General features: G+C 39.8%; 1 long non-coding RNA gene across 1 annotated transcript; it reads left to right on the forward strand.

Annotated features, from left to right (window-relative positions):
* Nucleotides 1–1,078: 1,078 nt before the first annotated feature.
* LOC139077851 (uncharacterized) lies at nt 1,079–5,110 on the forward strand. The gene is made up of 3 exons (XR_011530543.1): nt 1,079–1,256; nt 4,298–4,454; nt 4,680–5,110. It is a non-coding gene; the product is annotated as an uncharacterized lncRNA (long non-coding RNA).
* Nucleotides 5,111–7,620: the final 2,510 nt, after the last annotated feature.

Genomic DNA, 7,620 nt, shown 5'->3' on the forward strand with positions numbered 1-7,620 from the left:
ATGCATCCTTTTCTTCTCTCTTAACTTAATTAAACTCTTTATAAAAGCAAGTGTGTATGTTGGAAAAATATTTTGGAGAATTCTGAAAAGTGTAAAGAAGAAAACTAAAATCTCCTATAATTGCCATATCCAGAAACGAGCCCTATTTCTATTTTTATGTATTTCAGTCTTTAATACATGTATGTAACACACACGCACAATTTTCCTTCTAATTGGGTAATACTGTTTATATCTTTGAATCTTGTTTCTTTTACTTAATACATTGTTCCACAAGTATTTTTCATGCTATTTTGAAGAGAAGAATATAATTTTTGTAGGGTGGATAACATACTTTTGCACAAAGTCACTGTAATTTAACTATACCTTTGTTTTTGAGTGTTTAAGCTGTTTCATTGTGGTTTTAATTTACATTACCCTGACGAATGATGTTCGCTATCTTTCACGTGTGTATTTGCTATCCTCATTTCTTCTTTGGTGAAGTATCTGTTCAAATCTTTTGCCTATTTTTAAATTGGTTTCTTTCTTTTCTTATTGTCAAGTTCTTTATACATTCTGTACATAAGTCCTTTGTCAGAGATATAATTTGTAAACATTTTCTTCCAGTCTGTGTTTTGTGTTTTCATTTTCAATGTCTTTTGCAGAGGAAAAGTTTTCGATATTGATGAAGTCCAATTTATTATCAATTTTTTTTTATAGATTATACGTTTGGTATCTAAGAACTCTTTGCCTAACCCAGTCACAAATATTTTCTCCTGTATATTCTAGAAATTTTATAGGTTTGCATTTTACATTTAGTACTATGATCCATTTTGGAGTTAATTTTTGTATAAGATGTGAGGTCACATTTTTGGTTTGCAAATAGATATCCAATTGTTCCAGTCATTCATGTACTCATGTAAAGCACAAGTGTGCACCATGGGGCTGAATGTTCACTACAGCATGTCCAGTTACACACAGAAAGGACACAAGAATACCCCTTTGTGCCACACTCCTTTCCCACGGTGGGAGACGGTGCTTGGCAAGAAGTGCCCTAGGCTTGGGATCAGATCTCTGCTCTGTTCCCAGACTGCCCCTGGCTCTCCGGAAGAAGTCACGCTGTCTCCCTGGGCCTCGGTTTCCTCTGAGCAAATGCCGTGAGAATCCTGACCTCGCTGGGTGGTTGTGAGGGCTGTGGAGGTGTAATCTGGCAGCGATTCTAGACACACTTCTAACTGAGGAGCTTTTCTAACGCAAGGAGATGGGCCTGAGCCAGAGCGGTAGGTGGAGGGACAGGGCTGGCTTGAATGGGACAGGAACTCCTCTTGCATTTCCAGGGAGCTGTATCTCTGGAAACCAGACTACTCTGGGTTGCCCTGTTCTCTGTTTCTTTGCGGTGAAACGGGCTTCCATTGCAGTTGAGGGACTGAGGTTAGACGTTGGGAAGAACTTTCCCTCTGCCGAAGGGAGAAGTGAAAAGGGCTAACTGAGTGGACAGTGGGCAGAGTAGCGTGGGTCTTTCGTGGCTGCTCCGGTCCAGACCGCCTGCCTTTCCGGGGGGTCCGCCGTGGCCCTGACCCGGCCGGGCCACTTCAGGCTGCTGTGCCGCGAGCCCGTCCCTCGGGCAGAGCCCCCGCTGCCCTGCAGGTGGCGCCCTCGCGCCCGCTCAGGAGGCCGCGCCGACTGGGTCCCGCTCCGCAGCTGTGACCTGCGGCAGGGTCTGGTCCCCAGCCTGTGCCCCCAGCAGCCTGGAGCTGCAGGCCCCCAGCCTCGGCCCGAAGGAGCCGGAAGTAGCTGCTGTGACAGCAGGGTGAAGACGCAGAAAACCCTGGGTTCAGGGGCCGCCGACCTGCCCCAAACCGTTCAGAGGCCCCGCAGGTGGTCCTTTCCTGTGGTGGTGCTCCGCGTGTAGCGAGTCCGAAAAACCCGGTTCAGATCCTGGTTCTGCCCGTCACTGCCTGAGCACACGCGGGACAGTTCTTAGTTTCTCTGTTTTCCCACCTGAAAAAAGTGAATAATCCTTCCCATTTCATAAGGCTGTCAGACAAATAATAAGCACTTAATAATTGTTAGCAATTATTGTTATTCAGCAAACATGATGTGTCAAGGAATCAGGAAGGGTCTTATTGCCAACTAGATGGGCATTGAAGGCTAGAACCACAGCGGTTTCATTTTTATAAAATCTTTAAGAAGATTTAATTACAATTTTAAAACATTAAGTTGAGACTTCCAGGTTAAAGTAAATTTTGATATTCATTACTTATAATTTGTATTTGGCCTTTAAAGTTCGATAGATAGTTTTTAATATTTTAGAAAAATAAAATTATTTTTCACATACATTTTCAAAAAAATCAATTTTTACAGTTGATTTAATTTACATTTCTATGATAAAAATATATGCAAGTTTTGTACTCTGGATACAATTCAATTTTTAAAAAATCGCTTGGATCATTGAGAATGAGGGCAAATAGAGAATACGATAAAAAGAACAATTACAAAAGTGGAGCTCAGGCAAAAGAAAAAGAAATAGAAAATCTTGAAAGAGACAGCCTACTTAAGTTTTTTAAAGTGTCAACAACAAAAGTGAGTAGATTTCATTTGTATCCCCCAAAACCACTCACATGATTACTAGAGACGGGAAAAGGGGCTCGGTAAATAGCCCACCACGGACAGTCTTCAATAAAGATAAGTAAACACCAATAGGGAACATTGATGGGATGTTCTTAAAAGAATAAAATGATGTGCCCTACATTTATCCAAACACAAGGCTTTGTTCGGGGTGGGGGAAGGTACTAATGGCATAGTAAATAGAGAAAAAAAATAATAAAACCTAGATTTAGTCAAAATGACTTTAAATTTTGATGCTAAAATAGCCAAACATGTACGGTAGACTGTTAAAAAGTGAACCAAATAATTATCTATGCTGTAGAATTCAAAAGGAAATTATTAATTTGGAGGGTAAAAAGTGAGAAAAGAAATTGAAAATAAAATAAAAAAATAGAAATTGCTCAGATCAGTTAGATTGTATCAGAAACAAAAGCCACATTGAATGACTAACATTTATTGCATGAGTTTTGAACTACAGAAAAAGAAAAAGTCACGGTTAAGGGGTATTTCATTAGTTTTATACCTTTTATAAAAAATAAAGGTTTTGATTAAAGTGACAAACTGAATAAATAGCCTTCAATTATAGGCATTTGCTTTTAAAAAACTGTCAGGGATAAACCTATGACCATGCCACTAACATGATTGTAAAGAAAAAAGCGCATGAGCCAGAATTTGAGCCAAAAATGTAGAAAAGTTCTCTGCGCTGTGCACAAGTCATGGTTTCAGTTCACGCTAGGAGACGTGGCTTCAGCTGTGCCAACTGTCACAAGACTTTCTTTGGACAATTCAACAACTATATATGATATTTTCTGGATCTGCCCCAAGACAGAACATCTTGATGAAACACATATCAAATTTGACCTTACAACCACTCACAAACACTTGATGGGAATGCCAGCAAAAGGCTCTTAAAGGAGTCAGATGTAATTTGCACAAGATACAATATGACCAGAAGGGTTAGTGAAACAGCAGAAGATCCTCAAATAAAGAGCAAATCATGGTCTTTGACAGAAAATGAAATTATTTTTTAAATTTGTACTACCTGTAATTATTGGGTATAAACCATTGCTTGCCATTAATAATGTTAGCAAAGCTTATTTTAAGAAACAGAGGGGGCCAGCCTGGTGGCATAGTGGTTAAGTTTGCATGCTCTGCTTCGGTGGCCTGGGGTTTTCAGGTTCAGATCCCAGGCGTGGGCCTACACACTGCTCATCAAGCCATGCTGTGGTCATCCCACATACAAAGCAGAGGAAGACTGGCATAGATGTTAGCTCAGGGCCAATCTTCCTCACCAAAAACAAAAACAAAAACAAACCAGATCCAAATAGGCTGTGTCGTTTTTAAAAGGACTGAAAATATTTTTAAATGTTTAGAGAACATTTTTTTTTAATAAATAGAACTTTCACATAAAATATGCAATAAAAGTGATATTCCAATAAAACATAAGGAAATTAGAAAACGAATAAAATGCTCATATGACTACAAAGGAGAAGATTCCTATTCAAAGAGTCCAGTTTATAAGATTATTTTCTGGCCATTATAGATTAAGGCAGAGTCTCAACTGAAGAAAGAGTTGAACAAATGCACAAAATATTGGTATTTTTGGTTTTCTTTATAATATCCCAGTGTAGAAAAATGTGAAAGAATTTAAGAAATGCTATGGGTTTTTCATGCTAATTAAGGAATGTAATCAACATCCTGCTGCCTCCATCAGGAAAGTCGCGCTATGAAAAGTACCAGCTGGATTAAAGTGTGTGCTTAGGGCGCATCCTTTCACAACTTCCCTATCTCATCATGGACCAGCAGCAAATGGTTCACGGACGGGCATTCTGAGCAGCACCAAGATTCTGCTTCCAGAGGTGTTGAACTCTGTAAGTGATAGAAATTTATATGGAAAAATTAGAATATTATGTAATGTTTCCTGTGATGAGTTATCATATAGAAACCTGTTACACTGTTTGAAGATGATACATAAAATTTATGGTTCGTTTCTGGTTTTGTTTTTTAATTTATTTTTATATATTTTTGAAGGTTGGCACCTGAGCTAACATCTGTACCAATCTTCTCTTTGTTTTTCCTTCCTCTTCTCCCCAAAGCCCCCCAGTACATAGCTGTATGTTCTAGTTGCAGGTCCTTCTAGTTGTGGCATGTGGGACGCCGCCTCATCGTGGCCTGATGAACGGTGCCATGTCCATGCCCAGGATCCGAACCAGAGAAACCCCGGGCCGCCAAAGCGGAGCATGGGAACTTCACCACTCGGCCATGGGGCCGGCCCCTATGGTTTCTTTCGGAATCTAAGTACTGCTTTAAGAAATATATCGGTAATTCCAATTGCTATTGTCTCAGAAAGTTGAAGTTTTTCCATATAGGATTTAAAGAAAAACTGCCTAAGAACTCAAGAAAGATTGCCTAATTTGGCATTTCTTCCAATAGAACAAAATTTTTGTAAAAATCTTTATTATAACAACATACTTAGTAATTTTGTTGAAATAAAAGGAGAGAAATTTTATGAAATAAATGAGTAATGTATAACGTATGCATGTTTTTATTTTATTATTCTTTCAAACATCATTAGCCCATCAAGAGAACCCTCAGACATACATAGCGTGTTGTTTCACGATGGGGATACGTTCTGAGAAACGTATTGTTAGGCGATTTCGTCGTTGTGTGAACATCACGGAGTGCACTGACACAAACCTAGACGGTATAGCCTACTGCACACCTAGGCTACAGGGTACTAATCATACGGGACCACCATTGTAGATGCGGTCCATTGTCTTACCGAAACATTGTACAGCACGTGAATTTGTAGTAATGATTAAATTCAATCATTGATGTTTTACTAACTCTCAGTCAAAGAAAAACCAGTTTTTGGTCACATGAAAAACACTATCTTTAATTATTGTCATTATGGAGGTATATTTGCTAAGGTAGGAGGCGCAAATATTTTTCTTTTAAGGAAGGGTTCATGAGCCTGAGAAATAACTTGTAAATATTTAGACATATAGTAGCTGGGCCTCCGTTTGTACTCTTGTTCCAGGCCCCAGAACTGTTCAGAGCCAGCCCGAGGACGTCTGCCCACCATGAAGTGCTATGCAAATGGCGCATGCCTTTCCTGGGAGAGGCTGTGAGGCTTAATGGGAAAATCCTGGGTTTGAAACAAGAGGACCCACCTTACTTGCCTTATTTTCCTTCATCATCCACAAATCAAGGGCGCTACTGCCTGCCTCACAGCGCTGTTTAGAAACCATGTGAAAGAATTACATGGAAGCTCCATGACATGGAGAGGATTATCCAGATGGAAACTATTCTTTTTTTTTTTTTTTTTTTTAATGTTATGATAGATTACAACCTTGTGAGATTTCAGTTGTACATTTTTGTTAGTCATGTTGTGGGTACACCACTTCCCCCTCCGTACCCTCCCCCACCCCCCCTTTTCCCTGGTAACCACCAATCAGATCTCCTTCTCAATATACTAATTTCCACCTATGAGTGGAGTCATATAGAGTTCGTCTTTCTCTGACTGACTTATTTCGCTTAACATAATACCCTCAAGGTCCATCCACATTGTTGTGAATGGGCCAATTTCGTCTTTTTTTATGGCTGAGTAGTATTCCATTGTGTATATATACCACATCTTCTTTATCCAATCATTAGTTTCTGGGCATGTATGCTGGTTCCACGTCTTGGCTATTGTAAATAATGCTGCAATGAACATAGGGGTGCAACGGACTCTTGAGATATCTGATATCAGGTTCTTAGGATAGATACCCAGTAATGGGATGGCTGGGTCATAGGGTATTTCTATTTTTAACTTTTTGAGAAATCTCCATACTGTTTTCCATAGTGGCTGTACCAGTGGAAACTATTCTTCCGATGGCCCAGGACCCCTGGTTTGTGCCTTACCTCCCTCCTAAGGAACACTGGTTTGCTCCAGCTGTTGACTCAGTGGCAGCTTCAGGCCGACATACTTTCTATCACAGGCTTCCTCTTACCCACAGTTGACCCAAGGGTGGTCAATCTATGACATAAGACAGGAGCAGACAAAGATGAGCTGGAGCAGAGAACATTTTGATCTTCCCATTGATTCCCCTCCCTGCCCAGGACATCCTGGCCTCTGTTGTGCACTCAACAACTTAGGATGCTGCTCAACTCCTCTCTTTTCTACCCTGCCTCCCCTCTGCATCACCCTCTCTCTCTGTCTCATGCAGATAGTCATAATTTTCTTGTGGATTAAGCTAAGAAATAGTCATAAACTCTAAAGTCTTTTACCCAATGCATAAAAAACCGAGATGGCTAAATCAGTAAGGTGGTTGCCTACTAGAACTCATGAAAGAATCAAATGTTCTTGACAAAATTTAGAATGAAATTTGACCCCAGAAAATGGACCGGGTATCAATAAAGTTCACACACACACAAAAGAACTTCACCATGACAGAAGCTATCATCAGTGAAATATGATATTGGCAAAAATTTGATCTACGAGCCAAATTTCTAATATAAAATTTAAGTAAAAAAGAATTGTTCCCAATGAAAATAGTTTCAGTCAACCCAGAATGAAAAAGCAAAAAAATTGGAATTAGCTTAACTGAGCTTTATAGAAAATTGATCAAGGAATTAAATTGACTTAATGGAGCCCATTCCGGAAAACTCTTTCCCAAAGAAAATTCATCAAAGTCAGCATACTTCCTGGTTACATGTCTGTATTCAAAACGTCTCCAGTAGATTCTCCGTGGAATTTTCATTAAGAAACAAGGAGAGGTGGTCTGTGGTGGGAATTGTACCTGAGAGGTCACGCCGTAGACGGGCTGGGAGGGTGTGATGGGCAGAGGCTTTGGGGGTGGGCCCCTCTCTCCACAAAAATAGATTAAAAGTTACATGCGTTGGTATAGATGAATCTAATCCAGGCTAGATTCATCATTTTGCATTCATTATTATTAAATTCACTTTTTCTTCTGATTTTAAAATAAGTTAAAATTGAAACATTTTCACGGGCCCCTAAAAAGTTTCGTGGGCCCTAGGCACCATGGCTAATGG

Source organism: Equus przewalskii, chromosome 1 (genome assembly GCF_037783145.1).
Source record: "Equus przewalskii isolate Varuska chromosome 1, EquPr2, whole genome shotgun sequence".
Lineage (NCBI taxonomy): Eukaryota > Metazoa > Chordata > Mammalia > Perissodactyla > Equidae > Equus > Equus przewalskii.